The sequence below is a fragment of the Ischnura elegans genome, chromosome 8, assembly GCF_921293095.1.
Source record: "Ischnura elegans chromosome 8, ioIscEleg1.1, whole genome shotgun sequence".
NCBI lineage: Eukaryota > Metazoa > Arthropoda > Insecta > Odonata > Coenagrionidae > Ischnura > Ischnura elegans.
This window is the reverse complement of record NC_060253.1, coordinates 68,128,934-68,152,541: the sequence shown is the minus strand read 5'-3', so window position 1 is coordinate 68,152,541 and position 23,608 is coordinate 68,128,934.

Genomic DNA, 23,608 nt, shown 5'->3' with positions numbered 1-23,608 from the left:
TATATGCTTTACTTAATTCTACCTTTATATTCTGTTTCTTTCAGTATCTGACGCTGTTCTGAGAGTGTTAAGGTAACCCATTACTTCCACTCGACCGAAAAATTTTGGTACACACTACTTCTTTACATGAATTGCCAAAGGCCCGTAGTTAGATTCTTACTTGGAGACCTCCGGGGGAGAATGGAAATAATTAATTTAGTTTAATAATACTTCTTTCAGTGGTTTATCTACATATCATTCACTTAGTAGGTACTACACTAGTTCTGAGTTCTACACTACATTCACTTCAATATTAAAGGCGATTTATTACAAAATTAAATTTATTTGTATGAACTTGAAAAATGGCAGTTTCTATTTGCAAGCTAAAAGGACCAGTTCTGACGATTTTTCAAACGGATTTAACTTTCCTAAGCTTTAACTTGAAATATTAAAATTGGTTATTCTAAAATCCCTCTCATAAGCCTACAACATACGTTTTTTAATTGTCGAGAAATATCCTCTGTGATGACCTACACCATTCGTAGGAGGCTGCATGAATTTGAATATAAACGCCTATAAGCTGATTCTCTGGTGTGACATTCTAACGTTTTTTTTAACATGAAGCTATCGTAAAGCCACTGAATATCATTGCGTTTTTCTTCCGAGTGTACAAAAATCTTTTCCAGACTTTGGAGTTCGGCGGATCCAATTTTATCACTGTTTCCTGAGAAACCTGCCAGCGTTAAAGAACAAACGCGCCGCAAGAGTCGCTTTTGGCTCATTCGGTTCCAGGTGGGAATAACACAAGGTGGCCCTGTACGTGGCTTCGGCCGAGAAGTAAAGGCCATAAAAAAGCATGCCAACCAAAAATGCCGTTCCAAATTTTACGAAGCCACGGTTTCCTGTGGGATGGAGTCACGCCGCCCGCCGAGCTATACGGGCCCCAAAGAGATACAAAGCTCCAACACGACGTATGCTCCCAAAAAGACCGTAGAAGTTATTATTCCGTCCGTTTGACATTCTCTCCTCTCCATGTTTCCTTTTCGCGCCTGTTCTTTTGTCTAAAAAAACAAAAAATCCAATAAGGCAACGAATGAAATGCTGTATAACACGACCTTTAATCTTAACGCGCCTTTGTTAAAAGAAAACACGTTTGCGAGCAAAAACGCAGTTGAAGAGAGATACTTTTCTCACCTTGTCCACCTTAATTACCTACAATTGCATTAACCAGCCATTATTCTCCATATTTCCCTCTTTGCTTTCACCAATCCCCAATTTTTTTCACCCAGAAAATACACTGCAATCCGCAAACGAATTACCTCGGCGTCGTTCTCCTCCTGGAAGAGATCTGTACGTGTTTGACCCAGTTAAGGAATGCTGAAGCGCGTGGCACAGAGTCGAGGAAGGGGTTGCTCACTGCTCCGGCAGGTCGACCCCCTAAATGAAACAAATACGCCTGCGGGGCATAAGGATAACTTTTCCACTGCGCCAGAGGTTTTCCACTATAGCCTCCCTAGCCGCAGCAAGTCACCCAATATCGTCTCGATTTCCCATTTAATCGTGCAATGTTTTTTACACTGTGCCAGGACGCCAAAAAAATAGGCCAAAATTTCTTTCTCTTATATTTTCACCAAATATACCACATGTGTAATATACAACAGACATTAGTCGTTGTAAAGGCCACTGTAGGACAAAAATTATTTGTAAAAGAGTTGTAGCTTTGCTCGAAGTACATACGATTGGAGATTTGTTATCAGTATGTAATCAATTAGCGATGGAATTCGCACACGTTTCAAATTAAAGTAATGCGATGTCAAAGTAAGAAGAAAATCGCGCATTATGGAATGCAAATAAAAATTATCCGGGTAGATTGACACTAGCAGTTTCGAAAATTTAGTTAATCGAGAATGTTGATTAAGAGAATAATGGTTGAAGACATTAGTGTAAATATTAAAATAGACACTGGAGCTGACTTCAATATACATAGCAAAGTATTTTTTAACGGACAATTTAGAGGTAAAAGGCCAGAGCTAGTAAAAAATATAATTATTTTAACGTTTGGAGGTACTAAGCTTCAACTTCAGGGACTTATTTATAAGCTGAAAGATTAAAAAGTAGTATTAGCTTGTTACGTTTGCAATAATTCAAACATTAAGTTCACCATTAAATTTCTTGCTTATCTTACGCAAGTACAAGCCACTGAGAAATTATGATTGATGTCGTCCTCTGAAGAGAAGACATTGGAGAAATTGGATAAACACCACTGAAGAACCAGCACAAAAATGGTGGTAGAACCATGAAAATCAAGGGACGAGTCAAAAATGATGAATCTAAGACTGTATTCATGCTTTGTTATAAAACAATTAGATCAGAGAATAAGATGCTTTTACACTAGGTCAGAGTTCGACTGCAAAGTCGCACAGAAACAGCTAATAATTCTATATATTTTCTGAATTCTCTCTTTGATTCATCAACGCTTTTCTCCACTGATCCACGATGTATCAATGTGATGGCGACAATAATTTTTGCTTCTAATAGTACAATAGTAATATTTAACAAGAATCAAACTTTGAATAGCCCAAGGTGTAAAATTTAGCAATTGAGGTACACTTTTGTTGCTTTGCTTACAAATAATCATTTTGGAGATAGGAAAATAATTACCAGAGAATTGATTAACTTTGCAACTGCGAGAACTTGGAAGCATACGCATACGTTATGAATCTCTTATTTCACTGAAATATAATAAACAATCGAATTATTTCCCGAAATAAACCGAAAAAATAAACCAAAAACTTTCTTACGATATTTTTTCTTCCCTGGCCTTATAGATACACTTAAAAATTTAAATGACAAATAACGTGTCACAAAGTACTTCGTAGTATGTGATAATAATGGTGTACGTGGAGTAACCCAACGGATACATGAACAAATGGCACAGAGTAATACCAGACGCCAACCTTATAGAAATTTTGCAGCAAATGACGTTTTGCCATTACCATCCAAAGAGTGGAAGAAGTAAAGTCAACATCAAGCGCCCAACCTATGATGGCATTCGTGGATAACATGCTTTTTTCGAATAAAATTAAATCGAAGACTAGGTAAACTTTTCAACTGCACCAATGGTTGATTACAAAGCGTCCCAAGCCATAGCACGTCCCAAGTCGCAGCCGTTATTTCCCGCAGCGTCTCCATTTCCCATTTGGTCGTTCGAAGTTTTCTTTTCTATACCACGATACACTAGAAAACTTCATTTCTTCATTTTGAGCCTGCAATATTACTATTGTAATATTCCTTGGATATAAAGTGTAGAATTGCCGAATACGAAAGGTTTTGTGGTCAAAAAATATTACTATTTCGCTCCGGAACCTACATTGGAGACAATATGTCAGAACAAAAAGCATGCCACTTCTTGACTCATTGGGTTATTCTGAAGCACAAAGTAATTTTTTCACATTGTGAAACTCAATTTTTTCCTGGAAAAGATTTAATTTATACAGCTTCTGACAATGCGTAGTTTCTAGATTTCTAGGATGAGGTTTGAAATTTAAAGAACTTGCAAAAAGTAATCCTTCTTCACAGCATGCGAATTCATTCGCGTGGGCAGTGTTATGCCAAGGATTAGGGGCATGATGCATTGCAAAACTATTGCAGAAACCCTACATATAAAATGGGCCTACTTGATTTTATCACCTGCCGTAAGAGAACCATGAGCTGAGATATAAGAAGCACAGTAGAATCCAATCGATAAGTATTTCAAGCTAAGACGGCTTTTATGACAAAAATCGCTGTACGACGCCATTACTTCTTATACGATTTTTCCTTTTTATGTGAGTCAACGAAGGTTATCATAGAAATAATTTTGTGTAGCTGGTATAAATTTAATTTATACTATTTGCAGCATGAAGACTAGATTAAAATATTTATGGAAAAAGGCCGTTTATTAACAAAATTGTACGTCATTAAACGTGATAAAAACTTCGTGCATTCAATTGTGAAATGCACTCGATGTCAACAGACTGTAGTACTATGACTATACTTATTTTACGTTGTTCCCATTTGGATAGTTAGAGTTACGTAAGTTAACGAAGGTTTACATGGAATCAATTTTGTTCATCTAATAAAAATTGGAGTTAAGCTTGTATTCTTAGCATAGAGGCAAAGTTGAAAAATTACTGTGAAAAGGCAAATCTTCACATATTACATTTATTACCAAAATTATATCCACTCTTTACTACGTGATAAAAGACTTCTTGCACTCGAATATGAAATGCACTCGACAACAATCGTCCACAGAGAAACTGAGGAGAGAGGTAGAACAATAACCTTTTGAGCCACACCCTAATCATGAAGAAAAATCAAATCTTTTGAAGGGATCTCCAAAGTCGCCTGACGAACTCGCGGCGAAGTCGCTATGCCGAGAGGAAAAATATGAGGTCAAAAAATATACCACGCTCCTTCCTTACCCCTTTGTCTCTTTATTCTTGCTTTTTACTGTGACATGTTAATGCCGAATTATGCAAATCTCTCGTGGACGTTAACCACCAAGGATTTTGCACGCTCCGCTTGCTTGCGTGTCAGAATTCACCATTAACATGGCCACGCTTTTATCACCAGAAGGAAATGCGCTATCAAGATAGAACTCCGAATTTACGTTACTCAAAAACGTTAATCATTGAAATGCTTATGAAAAGTCTACGTGTTCATTAAACTATATCTTAGACTAGATCTGATGCATATCAAAACCAGATTCATCAATTTCTTGAAGATTTTTTCTTGATTTTTTTTTCTTCCACCTCACCCATCGAAAATCTATAAACATTAAAGAGGATAATTAATAGTAGCGGGCGTAACTTGGTGGAAATCCATATTCGCAGGAATAGAAGGATCAATAACTTTGCTATTACGTGACAGAGTAACATTATCAAGGTGTCTCAATCCAAGGTGTCTCAATACCATGGTCGGTCTCAATAAATTACCATGTGGAAATTGCAAAGTTGTTGATCCTTCTATTCCTGCGGTAAAAGAGGATGACCGTTTGTCTGTCCGCTATGCGTTTCCATCCGGATCTACGGATTGCGACCAAATTTAGTAGTACATGTGTGCATCTCATGCTCTTAAACTCTGTAGTGCTACTTTTGGATCTATCCGACGCGTCCTTTTTGTCGTTTTTTCATTATCGTTTGTTACATTAAGCTATATAACTTCTGTGGTAGGACATCCTGTTGGGTAGGCATAACCCTCGACATTCTCAAAAAGAAGACATAAAAATCCTGTTATGTGATCATTAGATCCAAGTTTTATGTTTCACACTTCTACGTGTACTATCCTTCCCGAGCAACGCCGGGTGGCCAGCTAGTGCCTGGTAAATGAATGTTAGTACTCCTAAATCAGAATAATTTGGAAAGAATGACTCTGGTAGTAAAACATTTCAACCCGATAATTTTGTATATTTATTTCATTACTACAGATTTTTTGATAGGATTGTTAACGAGATCTAAATAAATATACACTGCCAGAGTCATCATTTACCCATCACTGAAAAATCAGCATGAACAAATCTAAAGCATTTTAACGTTTCATATCAAATTTACACCTTACTAGGAGCATTTAAAAAGGAACGGATCACTAACAAGTTCATCACGTTATCATAAAGTATTATAAGATGGCTCTCTTAATCAGCCGCGGGCCGATGTATCGGCTTATAATTCTCTGCCGAACAATGCCATGAGCCTAAATATTGGATTTGAGGTGGTAAATTGTTGAAATTAGTAATTGCGCATCAAGCAAACTCATGAATAAAAAATAAGAATGAATTATACCGTTTAATTATATTAATAAGAGTAAAATAACAATGACATCATATTGATTTGCCAAAAAATGACATAACAGAATATTTTTTCGAAGATGTCACATTTTATTTAAATTCCTTTGGAGTTTCTCGCCTGTGCTACACCAAGTTGCTGGCACTAATAGGGTTAACATATCTGAACCGTCATCCACTAACGCAAAATCCTTAAGGGTGTGAAGAGTTGAATGAGTAGCCTAATATACAGGGTTACTCATTTATCTTGACCACCCGAAATAACTTTTTGTCCAGATGTAAATTCAAAAATATGTCAAGCAAATGTCCACAGCCGTCAGGGGGACATTAGTTAGCATGGTTGCCTTCCTTGTAGCTTTGTTATTTACAAAGATATGGACAGCGGTATTTCTTTTGTAAATGGCACCCTATATTTTTATTCGGCAATTCATTTCCTCCATTTAAGAAAGACATACCGCTGTTCATATCTTTGTAAATAACAAAGCTACAAGGAAGGCAGTCATGCTGATTAATGTCCCCTGACGGCTAATGAACATTTTCTCGACACATATTTTTGAATTTGCATCTTGACATAAAGTTACTTCGGGTGGTCAAGATAAATGGGACACCCTGTATAATATATGTACTAATGGATTAGTATCGCAATGGCCAGATACGGTTTAACCGTACGGAAAACCGTCTTAGCTCTTAAGGCCAGCAATGACTGAGGGCAATATCCTTTCTCCCCAAGGAAATATAAGATCCCCATCGTTTCGCTGCCATTCAAGGATGCCTTGAATGTGAGTGGAATGAAGCTCAGGAAACGCTCCGCTCGGGACATGCTGTGCAATAATCCGCACTGGAAATTCGAGTTTTAAGTGGGAAGAAACCTCAGAGGTATTTTCCTGTCAAAGATGGCTTTTGCAGGATCAAAAGGAGAAATAAAGTGGAGAGTTAAATTACAGGTCGTTTCGGCGCAATCCAAGTTGTCAGAAAGACTATCATTTGCACCATCGAGAACGAAGCAAAGAATTTAATGAGTACAAGTGAATGAGTTACGAGTAAGGATTATTTTCAGGATATGCTAGCTTATATTAGAAGTAAGGGGAGCGTGCTTGCCTTGTGATTAGACAGCTTGGCTGGTTACTGAACAGTCTCGGAATCGAATCCGGTTAAAGCCATCTGGAACCCAAAACAAAGATCCTCGAATTTCAAGGTAGTCCGGAGGTAAAACTGGCCCACATACCCGGAATTTCAGTAGCAAGGGGCTTCCTCGGGGATGAGCTCCACTCTCACCTGGGAAAACTAACCATACGGTTTAAAACACTGATGAGGGAATTTTTATATTAAAAACGTAACCATTAGTTTAAAGTAATCAGAATAATCAGTAATATCATTGCTGTTTCCTAAAATTAATATATCTTGATCGAAACCTCTCAAGGCAAATTTCCCCTTAAATTTAACCTGATATCTTCTGCGTTTTATGGTTTATGTAATGTATACCATCCAATGCAATTGAAAGAAAAAACTATAAATGGATATGACCGAGAAAAAAATCCTAGAGGAATAAACGGCATAAAAAATTGCAAGAACTGTCCAAGAAGCTAAGAGTGTTTGGTATTCCTAGGATTTGGTATACGTATGTTAGATATCATCTAAAAAACGATCCTTATTGAACAAACGACAAACAAAAATTGTAAGAGGTACTGTTTCGGGCGTAATTTTGTGTAAATCTTTGATATTTCACACAATGAAAGCACTTGTTATTTTCTTAACTTTTTTATTTTTACCGACCCACAATGCCATTTTTAACGTTCCTTGAGCCTTTAAAATGGCATTATATGCTTTTTTTGTGCTCTTAGTATGTTAAAAAATTGTGAGTACTGGCAGATCGAAAGCGAGTTTTTTTAAAGATGACAAACTAAACATGCGTAAACACAATTGAAGCGTTGAACACCTGCATTGCACAATTGAACATCTGCTGAATATTAAGCTCGTTTTTAATATTTTGGATTTTGCTTCAAAAATTGACGATGAGAAAAGGGAAGAAAGTGGGGACAGTGAAAATTAAGGAAAAATGAAGGTTTTCCATTATTAACGAAGTAGAATGTATTAGGGGACGAAAAAATTTTTCCCACCCTAAGCCGAAATTCTAAAGGGAAGAGTAAAGTCAACCCATCCGACGATCAGTAAGAAAGCCTGGAAGCCAATAATTGTTTGGCATTCCCGGAATACAATTTTAAACATCACCGATAAAAACGATCCTTAAAGAACAAACGTTAGACAAAAGCTATAGGAACCTGCAGATTTGAAGAGAATTCATAAATTATGAAAACATCAGGTCAATCGTTCAACATTTAGAGGTCGCTCTAGAGCATATTATATACGATATCGATTCATTTATTTTCAAACAGTCAAAATCTTAACATTTCAGTATCAATAAAAGTGCACAAGGTTAAGCCCTGATGATAGTTTAAAATAAACAGAAACGTTGGCTAAAACTTTATCGCATAACATACATTGACCTACACTCCAAGAACTATTTTAACATGAATTAAACGAGGTCAAGATAAGGAAAAAATAATTATTTAACATTTCTAAGCGCAAAACAAAGGTTTAAAATCATTCTAATGTCAACTGCACTCCCTATTGACGTGCATGCGAGTTTTTTTTCTTGACAACCTGAACAAATGACAACATAATCAAAGCATTGACGGTAAAAAATAATAGTTCTCCACCTTCTATATTATTTCTACTGTATAGATACCTTTTTCTCAACTTATACGCATCCAAACTCTGCAAATGAGGTACCAAAATGCACAGAATTTATCAGAGAACATGCGACGGCATATCTTACTTCCTAAATATTGATATTGTTTACTAAAATGGGTTTTTAAATAATAAAAAGAAAACAAAAAAAAACAAAACCCGATAAATATTCCGGACGTTAACGGCGCACAAACTGATACATTCGTTCATTTGCAACAATATCTCGCATTCTTTGAATAACTTTTATCAAAATGCGGCTCATTCCACATTCAAGTCTCCTGTTGATACGTAAGTATGAGTCATCATGTGCGTTTAACAGAGGATAGTGTAATTACTTCCAATGTTGTGTTTAAAGAGGTCCTCCATTTGTACATGAACATTCCAATTAAATTTGTACATAGGACCCTGCCTTTTTTTTCTACATTTTAAAATTAGAAACGCACCTATCCTTCTGTGGACCTGCATTGAAAAGAGCGGGGGAAGCCCGCAGGGAGCGGGCGCAGCACGCTCGTCATTAATAATAATAATAATATTTATTCAACGGGATTACTCCCTTTTTCAAGTTTACATAAAGTTTTACATAGAAAGAAAAAATTGAAAAGATACATACATAAAATACATAAGTATACAGAGAATTTTTTTATTTAAAATATATGAAATATAATAACAAAGTATATATATATATATATGCAACGGTATCACATTGTTACATTATTTATTACATATTTCTTAAAACAAGTATATGAAGAATGGAATAGATCGAAGTTATCACAATATAAGTTAATTTCTGACATTGCTCTGAAAATAATCAATTATTATGATGAATTATTATGTATGGATAAAACGTTCCCATCCCAAGGCGGCCGGAATACTGAAGGGAGAAGAGTGGTATCATCCCTTCCTCTCGATCTTAGCCCTTATGACCTGCACACTCGCACTTGGAGAGCGGTCCTTTTGCCCTCGCTAACAAACGCTAAATCCTCCTTTAGCGGCATCCACCACACTTCAAAAACCCATCAGCCTCCCTCCTCCCTTACCCCCGCGTCCTCTTTGTCTCCCGGCCGAAAAGGCGTTCCATCCCTCTCGCAGCGCGAGACATCGTCCATTAGGCACGTCGCCAGAATAACGTCGCGCTATCAATTCATCTCCTGGAGCCCTCTCCACGTTGATCAGCCTCTCCACCCGCAGCGCTGCTCCAAAAACCCCTCTCGTCCCATCTCTAAGCTTCACTCAGCCCCGCCTCCGCAAGGACAACACCGCACGCCACTCTTCCCGTCGGTACGGCATCAAGATCGTCCCGCGAGTGCGTAGACAACACAGAGAGGAGAAGAGGGTTTACGACGAAATGTATTAATACAATAGGGTGGTTTCCTATTATTTTTTTATTGCCTAAATCGAAAGGTTATTACTCCCGGAGTACGTATTTCACACTTTTAGATTTTTAAATGACGATATCTATTTTTCGCGATTGAACGAAAAGTGAAAAATTTCAAGCGCGCGAAAACGCGACGGGTAAGTAGGAATGTAGGGAAATAGTCCGGGTGACGTATTTCTGGTTCCCCCTGCCGCCTTGTGAGGTGACCTTGGGGCGAGGCTTGAGCGCTGATACGACGCAGGATGCTAGCAGGTAGCAGAGTATCCTGCTAGCAGGTAGTGCTTGGCTTAAGTAAGGAATATTAATACCTTATCAAACGAAAAAAACTTTCCGACCTTAGTCAGTTTTAATAGGTGATTATTAAGAGATGTTTCCCTGAGCTCTGTGCCTCATGCATGCAATGGTAATCTCAGAAGATGTAAAACTCCTATCTACTCATAAAGAAACTAGGTCACTGTGACGTCACGTGGAGCGGAATCGCGCCAATCTGACCTTTTTCAAATGAGGTTAAAATTGACCGCTGCCATTCGTCTAAACTGGGATTTTTAAAACCAAATAATTAGTATATTATGAATACACTAATGGTGGGTAAGGAATCGCAATCATTGCATTTCGTTTTCTTTGATGAAGGAAACTACCCTATTCCGTTGATCTCAATTAGAGTGATAAAACAAGAAATTAAGTTGATGAAACATTTCTCGGGATTCCCACCGGGTGTGGTATTGGGTTAATTCTCCCATCGTTTCAATGGCTGAGTCTGCCATCGTCTCCAAGGGTTTACTTTAATGTTGCTTTTTACGGTACTTATTTATTTATTCATTCATATCCCTGGTTGCCGTTATTGTTGTGTGCGAATGTAGCGATTAATTATGGCATTCCAGGCACTGCTCAGTTGGAAGCCTTTATCTTTGTTTAAGCTCCTCTCCTAAAGGCTAATAACATTTGCCTCCTTTACAATTCTATCCCAATAGTTATTAGTGTGACACAAAAAATTAAAAAAGAATTGGAAATTTAAAAACTACAATTTTTACAAGAGATTAAGTTGCTTAACAATGGTTCTCTGGTGAAGAATTTACTTAAATTGAACCTGATTCCTTAGTTTTTATAAGTAATGTTATTGAAATAATGCTTGCGATTTTCTACGGATATAAAATGTTTTTCGACATAGTTTTTAAAACCATTACATCATCTTCATGGCCTTTAAGATGATGCAATGGTTTTAAAACCTAGATCTTAGTACATTTTAGTCAGCCCAGAATATAATGTTATTACAAAAAAATTAAAGTTGATTTAAAATAATTGCCGAAATGAAAATTAATTAATTGCAATCAAATGTCACTTTGTCATCTTCAAAGTCTTGGGTCAAAGGGTCAATTAATCAAAACAAGGTCTTGAAGATGATGAAGTAATACTGATGCCTAGGTCATATTAAAATTTTGTAATCGTCAAAAATTTTAATTATTTATTTCAACATGAGGAAATTCTTCTCCATCACGCTTGAATCTTTGGATTTTATTTTGAAATATTGCTTTCGTTTTAATTTTTCTCTTTCTTATTGGTTGAATTACATTACTCTCTGAATGAGCTAACTTTTATTTTCGGAGGGAAGGCGGGACAAAATTGAATGAAGTATGTTTTTAATTTCAGATGAGGATATTTTATGCATTTAAAACTATTTTTGTAATCGTAGAGGGCATGCTTTTAGGTAACCGGAGAAGAGCGTGAAACTATTTTAACTCTCAGATATAAAATAATAGGTATTCCCTATAAGAAATAATAGATGTTTGGAGTAAAAATGTATTGCCAAGAATAAAATGACCATTCATCTGTGTAAAGCTCGTGCGATTAAATTTTTATTATGTAATTCGAATTAATTATCCCCGCCCTTCTTATTGCTGTCAACCTTTGAAAAATTAAGCCTTTTTCCTCTTTAAGAGATATGGTCATGTTCAACCGATTCCATGGTTACCGAGAATATATATATGGCTGAAGATAAATAATTAACATGCAATTTTTAGCTATTTGACCAACATTTTTTGCAACTTATTCATATAAAAAATGAACATTAATTAAAACAAACGTGTTATGTTATAAAATAATGACAAGGCCTATCGTATGTACTAGAGTAACTATTTTGCCGCAAATGAAGATGTTTTTTTCTATTCCTTGTCCTCTCTCAGGTTCGCGTGCTTAAATTTACCTGTTTCATAAGGCGATTTGATTTAAGTATTAGAGCTGTGTTTTACGGAATTTGCATTTTATTTGGTAAGAATGCCTTCGCGGGACCAGCCCTTCGCGTGTATGGGTCAGGTGATCAATTTTACTATTTATTTATTGAGTAATTTATTTATTGATCAACTTATTTAAGATTTGATGAATTAAACCACTGTGAGTGATAAGGAGAAAATTATACATTTTTTAATTCAAACTAGCTGACGGTTTAAAAAATAGAGTGAAGAAGTGGGTATCTACCCGATCCGGATCATGGTGATTCCCTAGCTAAAAGCACAATGCACTAAAGTTTTCTTTCAATGCACATTCTACGAAGCAATACATATTTTCATATTAACTTCCCTTAAGATCTACCGTTGATTGCAATGTATTTGAACTGAGTCTTTTGTCAACATATACGGTAAAAATACCTACGTAAGACTAATATTTCGTAAATGTATGTAAACATATGTATGTATATATGCATAAATAAGTGCATATATATGCATGTATACATGAGCACATAAATCCACTGTAAATACTAGGGTATAATTATACATTTTTTATCCAAACTGGATAACGGTTTGAAAAACAGAGCAAAGGAGTGAATATATACCCGATTCATCAGGCTGAATGCCTAGTTAAAAACGCAGGATACACTCAACTTCTCTCTCTCAATACACGTACTACGAATCAATACATATTTTTTGTATTTTCCTCCTTTAAAATCATCCGTTCTGTTGAAATAATTCGTTATTATTTTCTTATTTCTAGTATTACAAATTAATACGTTGATTGCCACGAATTTCCTTATCGTTCACCGTTGCAGAAAGATTTACTAAATGCGTGTATGTTTTCTCCATTCCCGGTGCTATCTCAGGGTCCCGGGTACAAATTTACGCATTTGCTTTTGGTGATTCGATTAGAAAGTATTAAAGCTATGGTTTCTGGCGCCTTATTAGGTAAAAAAGCCGCGTATATGAGTCAAGTCATTAATTTATTTATAATTGAATAAATAAATCCACCCTAAGTGATAGGGTGTAAATTTCATATTTTAATTCAAGCCAGCTCAAGGTTTGAAATATAGAGCGAAAGAACGGGTTTATAACCGCTTCGCATTATCCTGAATGCCTAGCTAAAATGCACAGTGCACTCAAGTTCTCTCTCAATTGAAATAAGGGTCCCGGGCATAAATTTACGTATTTCCCTTCGGCAATTTATTATAAAGCATTAGAGCTATGTTTTCTAGCACCTTATTTGTTAAAAATGTCTACGTAAGGTTAACCCTTCTCGTATGTGAGTCAGGTGAGCAATTTAAGTATTCATTAAAAATCGAATAAATAAATCCACTGAAAGTGATAGGGTGTAATAATATATATTTTTTTGAATTCAAACCAACAATCGGTTTGAAAAACAGAGCGAAGGATATTCATTCCGCATCAGGCTGAAAGCGCAGCTAAAAACGCACAATACGCTCATATTCTCTCTCTGAATGCAGGTCCTACGAATCAATACACATTTTCGTATTTTCTTCGCTCAACATCCACCGTTCCCAATCATCTTCCTCCACTTGTCGCTGCGAAAAAAAGAGAGCTATCTTTCCCCTCATTTTTTTCAACACTCCTTCCTTCCTATTCCTCCCGTTTCCATGCGAACACATGCCTCCATCCCTCTCAAAATGTTCCCAACGGCAGCGGAAAGAATGGAGAGAGAGAAAGAGAGAGAGAAAAAAATTAAAAAAGGACCGCCCTATAGCCGGGGCCACTCCCGGAAGGCAGCAAATAAAAATATTACGACTCAGAAAAAATTTCCAACCCCTCCACCCTCCAACCTCAGGCCCGTAACCCCTAGCGTCGATTGATTTATGAGTGATTTTTCATTCCTTATCTCGGGAGAGGAATGGCGCGTTCAAGCACCCGGAGTCGTTACCAGGCTCTCAATTACCGCGATGCTCTGCTTTCGGTCGAAGGAGAGCTCAAGGAGAGAGGTTTAGGAAAGAAAAGACTTCATCGCCTCCATTCCCGCACTTACATATTTTTCACCCGCACTCATTATCCACTGAATGCGCTTGGTACTTTTTTAAATCCAGATAGTGCTAAAACGGGCACTGGAATAATAAGTGACTACGGTGAGCGTGGATTACGAGTTATGTGCGAATTAAGTTTTTCTTTCATCTTACCTTCGTGATTCAAAACACGGTTAACCTCTGATTTACTCGAATTTGGGTACCATGATAAAGAGGACGTACCACTTCTGCTTGAACGAAGATTGGTGCCGATGATGTAAATCATTAGGAGGACGTATCACTTCTGCTCTACGGGTCTTTTTTCGCGTCGAATCGCTTATTCATACTTCTTTGCTATCATAGTGTTATTTACGGGATATATAAATGAGACCCTTACCATTATTGGACTGTTTCAAATTTTTAAATAATTTACACTATAATATTAACAAATTTTTACTATGTATGCACAAGTATATATTCAATAAGGTCAACTGTACGTATCCTATAAGTTACAAGATGATAACCTATACTTTGAACAAGTAATTCCACGCAAAAATAGACAAATTAAGGCAAGTCGAGTGGACTTGATGCGTGCGAGATGGCATTGCACTTGTTAGTATTAGAAATAGAAAATAAAGAATGATATTTATAATTCCGGGATAATTTTGTCCGTTATGATTATTTTAAATGCATTAGAGTCAAAGATATTACATACAATTTGAAGGTTTTCATTGAACATCGATGTCACACAATGCGACTTCATATGTGACAAAATAAGACAAAAAACCTTTATCAGCAAGGCAAACGTATGAATACACATGAAAAACATCAGGTTTTGTCAACTTAGCACAATATTCAGTTTACTTACAATATTTAATTCACACGTCGCAATGTTTCATTATTTTTACTCTTGAATGGACTTGTATTCTTCAATATTTTTACATCGTTGCGTTTGCATTACAACCTTACTATGCCATTCCTTCATATTGTTTGAAACGTTCTGTTTTGCCATATTTTATACAGGCATATAACTCTTGCGGACATAAAATCGTGATAAGAACAAAAAGATTTTCACATTGTGTTGCAATTTTTCGCACAATCCATGAAGCAAAAGGATTTTATTTTAACACGCTCATTCTCTATCTACACCATGGGCGACAAATCGAGACACTCACACATGATTCTCCCCGTTACCACATCTTTCCAGTGCGATCCTTGCGAATACGCGAGTAAGACCTTATTTTTTCATCCCATTTTGTTGACGCGTATATATTTCCTTAAACTTTTCTTAGGGTCACAAAATTTCTTAATTTACTTACGTACTTAGAATCTAGGGGGGAGTTGCCTAAATAGCACCACCATCCTATAAAGTATTGTTTATTGAACAAAAATGTATTAGATGTATATGCAATATAATGGCAGCAACTTCCTGCATCACCAAGCATACCACACCACTTAATTGTGGCCCCCAGTGTAGTGACAAGTTAGGAGCGTAGATATTACGAAAAGAAGTGTCTCTTCTGCTATTTCTTCCGTCTTTTAAGAAGAATATTGAAAGAAATGAGTTATATTCACATAATTTTGGCTACATATTATAATTTGTAAGTCTGTTGTGTTTCATTTAGTGGTATTAACAGCGCAATATGATCACGTGTTTAGGCAATGGAAAGGATTTCATATAAAATGGAGGTCACTCCCAAATCGCACCACGCGCTCTTCTCACATACCTGCGGTATGTAAGAAGTCTTTAAAAAGCTGCCATGAAAAGACTATTCCAAATCAAAAACCCTTCTTCAATAGACTTATAAATTTTATTTTAATTATGGCAGATTTTTATCAAGTAAAAAACTATATCTATTATTAATGTCAAATATATGGCTTATTTCAATTTTTTAGTTTCTTATGTTACGATTGTTTTAATGCACATGTTTGCTTTGTTAAGGGATCTAAAAAATAACCTTAAACAACTTGCCTCTCTGCCTTTCACTGTCGTTGAAACATTTTTTCCTAATGTTGGCTTTCAGTGGTGCGATTTAGGAAACCGGTCGCCTAAATCGCACTGTTTGCAGAGGTTTGAAATTGAATTTTTATACATGTGTTCAACTTGGAATTCATTGTTCCCAAAAATTGTGAGAGAAGTAGACATTCCTCCTTATATTAAGCAGCATTAAAAACTTATACTGCGTCATTTAATTTTGAGTTAATTCGTTTTTTTTCCAAAATTGGTGCGATTTAGGCAAACTTCCCGTATAGCTACAAACATAGCTATTATATATCTATTACATAGCTATAATATATCTATTACATAGCTATTATATATCTATTACATAGCTATTTTATATCATATGTACCTATAGCTAATGGCATATAACTCTTGCGGACATATAACCCTGATAAGAACAAAAACAAAGATTTTCACATAGTGGTGCTATTTCTCGCACAATCCATCAAGGAAAAGGATTCTGTTTTACCACCATCATTTCTAGTGTGCGAAACCTGGAATATCCAACGATGCCAAAAGGCCCTTTGCGACAAAAAAAATTCGCCAAACCGGTGCGAATCTGCTCACCCACGAGAGAGGCATAAATCTCCAAGCCGAAGTAGTCACCACCGAAGCCAAAGGAGTGCCCTCCCACGCTCCCTATCTCCAGCATCGGCGACAAATCGAGACAGTCGCACATGATTCTCCCCGTGACCACGTATTTCGAGTTCGATCCTTGCGAATACGCGAGTAAGACTTTATTTTTTCATTCTATTTTGTCGACGCATTGATATTTCCTTAACCCTAAACCAGTGACGTTAAATATTTGTTACAATACCTGTATGCGTGCGGTCTGTGATACCGCAATAAATTAAATAATCATAAAATGTTGCGACGGTATTTTTATTGCATAAGTTTATTTATTTATCTTCCAAACTATTATAAAACTTATATTTAATATAATGCATTCCCAATCATAACCAACTTTTTCAGTAAAAAAAGTAATTTAAAACAGCATCCAAAAACTTATATCAAACACACTTGAATTGTTTCTATCGTTTTTAAGCGTCAATATCTCGCCATTATTCAAAATAGTGCCTTAAATGTCAAAGAAAGATGGCCAACAAATAGGAAACAATTGAATTTATCTCGTTCATTCCTTTTCTTGATGCATTCTGCAGGCGTGACGCGAGCTCTCTCAGACAGCTAATCGAATTAATTTGTAGATTTACAGGATCAAGTTATAAAGACGTTTAATTTTAATAGTTTTATATCCTTATTATACATAAATTTGAAGCTAACGATGATTTTAGATACTTATAAACAGCCAATTTGGAAATATTCATAATTTTAAAAACACAGAGGTCTCTCAGACCGCACGTCACCGGTTAAGGGTTAAACTTTTCTAAGACCCACAAAAATTCGCAATTTGCTAATGTACTTAGTCTCTATGGCGTCAGACCATTATACATTGACAAGAGTCCATAATATTTCTTAATTTACTTACGTACTTATTATCTATAGCTAACATATATATAGCTATTATATATCATGTGTATCTCTAGCTAATGGCATATAACTCCTGGTGACATATAACCCCGATAAGAACAAAAAAAAAATTTTCACATTGTGTTGTTATTTCTCGCACAATCCATCAAGGAAAAGGATTCTGTTTAACCACCATTATACATTGACAAGAGGCCATAATAATTCATGGGATCAGGGGTAGTATTTTTAATATTGGTAAAATGCTAGATTTAAGTTTAGCACGGATAAAATTGTCCTCAATATCACTTTATTTCCAAGCAATTTAAGAGAGAGCCTCGAATTAATCACCAGTCATTTTTGCTTGAAAATAAAATAAAATTCCAAAAATAAATATCCTTCATATATTTGAACCATTTTCTATTTAACTAGAAAACTTAGGATTTTCGATGCCGCCTTTGAAATTTGTCCTATTCCATCAATAAAGGCGTTTTTCACCTCCTATTCACCATGGTGGATAAGGCATGGGTAGTGATGGCAAATTTAATTTCGATCAAAATCGAAAATCGAGTTTTAATGATTAAAGATCGAGGATATTGACTCTACTTCACTACTGTTGAGATGAACGGGCGATTAAATGAGGAAGAAAAGAAGAAGCGAGGGCTCTTGTAATAAGAAAGTAAATGCAAGAAAACACTTCAGCTTCATCTTTGTAATTAGTAGGGAACGCCTGACTGGGCGCAATCACCACCTCTTGAATATTATGCATTTAAAGTCATTCTCCACGGTATAATTAAACCTGCCTACTCCTAAATCATTATCTAATAGGAAATGTACCATTTTGTAAAAGAAGATTTTCGGTCTTCGATAAATATTTCGTGCTCATAATGAGTACAATTTTATGATGTTATCTTGCAGTTGTAGTTGAAATGAAAGCCTAACTAGATGATTACAGGCGGAAGGCAGTATATGTATGTGAATATTTATAAACGGATCTTTTTGTCAGATCAATGGCTTGCGAGTCAACTTCGTGGAATGGTGATATGATAAGTACAAAAGTAAAATTTCTTGTATTCCACACCAGGGGCGCAGCTGGGAATCAAGGCTAGGGGGGAGGGGAGGTTTAAGGTAACTACTACTTACGGGTGTGGGGGTATTGCATACCCACCAGGGTAAGGAGGAGTTGCGGGGACTCTCCTCCAGAAATGTTTTAAGAATAATGGTTCAAAATGGCGAGTTTTACGGCTTTCTAAGGGATAATTGATAAATCCTAACACTATTCCATAAGTAATACTGATCCAAATAAGTAAAATGGATTAAACTTAAAACTTTCTCTGAGCTCTGGGGGGGGGGGGTTTATCCCCCAAACCCCACCCTCGCTGCGCCACTGTTCCACACAGTATTTGATTGAAAAAACTCTATCGGTTCCGAGGTTTTAAACTATTACTGTGTGGAATATAACGAAGTTTATTTATTAATCTACCACGGATGTTTGTGGCTCAAAAAAAATTCGTTCACATTCGTCAGAATATGCCGTGCGAAGTGACCTAGCATCCGAAACACCAAAAGTAATGCCTGATGTACTTTTGAAAAATATCTCAATATCAATACAATCCTTTCCAAGTGAGTATCATACCGACCGCACCCAGCAGTTCGGTATGATTCTCTTTCCCCATACACCACTACACCTACCGGACCATATCAAGGTCACTAAAGCAGCACTGAAATCTGCATCGCGCCTTCGGCCGGATCACGTGATGGATCTCGAAGGAGTGAGGGGGGGGGGGAACAGGCGACGTGTTCTCAAAAGGGATTGGTCGGGGTCGCATTTACGTCACCTGACACGCTATCTATCGCCGCTTAATGGAACTTAGCTCGGAGGAGAGGGGCGGACAATGGTGAAGGGATGGAGGGTGGGAATGAATCACGTGAGATGGGGCTAGTTGCGGAGAAGGAGTGGAAGACGGAAAAGTTAGGATGGAGAAGATCAAAAGGAAGTTCGTTTGACGAGTGGATTAGGCTTTCATTCAACTGACCATATCAACGTGTAGATTGAGAAATGTGGATTGAGGAAAAATCCCCACAGAACTCACCATGGCTACTACTTTTCTCTGGTAATTTAAAGCCTTTGATAATTTTCATTCCTTTGTGCGTTGATATTTACAGTAACTCGCAAATGATGTTGTTTTGCTGATAATACAGAAATAGCCATCAAGTATTTTTTAAAAATGGGCGATGCATGTCACACATCAGAAATGATATGAATTTTATCTCAATGATTGAAACTCGCTAGAAATACCGTCGAAATTTAACGCACCGTTTTCAAATAAACTCAGCAGGCTAGTGGACTGAATAGTATCGGTAAAAATCTGTAAAATTAATTAAAATAATCTATGAAATTGACAGAAATGGGGGTTCCCGAAAGATATCCCCGGCTTTCATGGCTAATATTTTGAAAAAAAAATTAACATTAAACAACCGATGTACCTAACTGGATCAGGGCGTTTCTCTATATTGACCGCGATTGATTGAATGGTAAATTATTTTATGTATACTATAGTCATTCAATTAAAATATTGCTCCATTCATGCAATAACTCTAAGCAAGGCAATCCCTGCTCATCTGATAGTTCTATTCAGCCACATAAATATTTTTTGCAGATCATAACGAAGAGAAGGAATACCTTAGATCATCTATCCAAAGAGAGCATTTGTGCGATAATTATACAAAAATACAAGGATAAAGGGTAGAATTTCCCCCCTCAGGAATTCTAATTGACTACCACTCAATAGCAACCAATGATACCAGGCAAATCAATAATGATGAAGCAGGGGCAATTTCCACAAATTTCATATTTATTGTACTACCGGCTTAGCTTTACAGCATCATCAGGTACAATAAGGTAAGACGGGACGGGAATATATCAAGGTATGCAACGGCTATTTAAGCCGTTGCACGACTTGATATATTGTACCTGATGTTGCTGTAAAGCGAAACTGGTAGTACAATCATTATAAAATGTGTGGAAATTGCTCCTGCTTCTTCATTATGCTCCGTTTCCATTCCATCACTTCTGAAACCTCAGATTATAGGCCAATCAACCTAAACCTTCGAATTTATCGCCACCCACCTTTGTAATTATCACCTGCTATCATCGCTAATTTACGCGTATAATTTGAAAATTTGCGTCTGCGATTATTTCTTTCTTAAGTTCGCGATGTTTTGATTGCAAATCGGTAAACCTTTGAATATCACACAAGAGGATATTGGGAAAAAGCAATAAAAGTGACCCTTCGCATAATTCTGCAGAAAGATCAAAGACGGACCAAGTAATGCCACTTGCCTTAATCTAAATGGATATTTTCGAGGGAAAATAACCGTAGATCTCTTGAAGTTTGGCTGAGTAACAAAAATTATACCATATTTATGCTTCGATTATTACAGACCGCGTAGAATATAAAACTAACCCATTGTGAGATATTTTACGGGGATAATTATTTGTCAACCCTAGATGGAGTACGACATGCGGGGAACAGTGAACAATTTAACTTATGTTTCAAATCGGGGGAGAAAATGTTACATTTTTATTAAAAATATGTGACTATTACAGCATGTATCATCGCGAATTGTGGGTTTATCAAGCCACAGCTAAAATCGATGTAGGGACATCTATTTTAAAGTTTCCTTAAAGCTCACGAAGAATCGTAAAATATTCGGAAAAATGTGTCAATCCGGACCGCGCGTTTGTTTCAAACGCGAAAATACAACATACGGGCACAGATTTGATCCATTCAAAACAATATTCGTTGGATCTTTTAATAAAAAAAAATACCCCAGTGTAACGTAAGACGATTAATTTTCAGAACCTTTTTTATTTCCTTCAATTCTCTCCACAATACTCCACAAAAACTCTCCTTTTCACATCTCACTCCAACAATCCCCTCTCCTTAAACAAACCCTTCACAACCAAAATAACAACTTTCAAAAATCAGACGTTACACCAGTAACTCCAGCGCAAAAACTGACCTTAAGGAACGCAATTTCATGAAATGAACGAAGTTGCTACGTATCACACGACGTAAATATTTAATGAAACAGGAAAACCGAAATTTCTATCGAAAAAAATCTATACAATGTAGGCCATCAATGAATTATTCCAATTTTCAGGAACACTTCCGGCAGGAGATATCGATTCAATATCCATATTATGAGGGAACTTCTCCGAAGATTCTCTCTCCGGCAGGCAAATTTTATTTTTTCTCAAAATGTATTCCGCCCATAGTGAGCATACCAAAATTTTCATCAAGGTGAATGAATGCATCCAATGGGTCAGAGAAGCAATAACTTGGAGTGACTGACTTCAGAGCAATCAATACAAATAAGAGGCAAGTTCTGAAATACCTCGTGCCTCGAGACCCGGAAAACCGTGGTCTAAAATGAATACGGACCGAGACCATAAAGCTGAACTGAAATGAAATTTGAAAAACCCTCACATTCGTTGTTGATATGAGAAATTCCACCGTTCTAAGTCTATTTTGCCTGCAAAGTGAGTTTAAATTTTCAGGAAAATATTCTCTTGAAAACCAAGAATAGTCATTGAACCCTTAATAACCCAATGTTGCTTCTAAGCAACATCAAAAATGTATAAGTTTTCAGCCCTATTAGGGGAATATCAAAACTAGATATTATTTTGTGGTGTATATTTTAATGATGAAATATTTAGCTACCATGATAAACATGATTTGATGGAAAATTTTAAAGTTTTCAAAAGAAAAATCTTGATATTTGATTTCTCCTTGAAGTAGCTCTGGGTTAGCAGGGTTAACTCAATCTGGTGACTCTGCATGAAAAAACGGAATGGATAGGAATACTATTTCATTTAAGACATTTAAATTAGACTACAAGTTAACTAAATTCTTGCATGATTGAAAAGTAATGAAATATAAAAATATCATTATGTTAAAGTATCATCTGTGTTATATTTGCAGTTAATAACGGACCTTATCTTCTCTTACAGTTTTGTTCGTGACTGACCTGGGGAAATGTGGGGTGTCTGGATTGAAACTAAGGTGAGTTATGTAAACAATAAAAAGCATATCCTACTATAAGCCAGAGGCAATGTAGTCCGGTAATCCCATAAGATACGCATAGGTCAGGAGGGGCTATGCGTTACCTATTAGGTTTTCATTCACATTCGATAAAATGGTATTAGTGAAGACTCATAGAAATACCAAAGGATGAAGTTCGCCATTAAAAAGTACTTGACTTAGCCGGGATTCGAACCCGGATCTCCCGAATGCCGGTCAGGCGAGCTAACCAGTTAAACCACCAAGCCATTTTTTCAGAGCGAACTTCGGGATGAGTTTTACCGAACAAGATGTTTACGCCACAAGTCCACACTGTGGCACATGTGGCGAGGGTCGTGCTTACTAAGCTACTGTCGGGGGGAAAAACCCTTATTTCGTCGCTGGTCTGCGACAACGAATTTCAAAGCAATGCAGGAACAAGTGACTCTTAGAAATACCGTTTATTTTGGCTTCCGTTTTGTAAAAACTCAGTTATTCGTTTCGTAGCTATACACTTACCTGATAACAGAAATTCGGTCGTGAGAGGGACGTAAAACTGGTAAATTATTCCAGAGAATCATTCATCAAAGAAAGAAATACATCGGCCTAACTTCACAGTGTTTCAAACCAATGGAATACGGAATTAAGTAGTCGTTCAAGACAAATTAAATTTACATTCTGTACATTATGGCCGGCCTCGATGGCTCCACGGTAAAATCCTTGCCTTCCAAACATAAGGTCGCGGGTTTGAGCCCCTATCCACCATATGGACGTCCGTGCTTGTCAATTGTGATTTGATGTTATTGCCGCCCGATTTCCAACCTATTTCCGCTGTTTTCGGGGTGCAGGAGATTAAATAACACCATAAAACAAATAATGAAGGGGTATATATCAAAACCACGCAGAAACCATCAAATAAACAGCAAGAAATTAATAT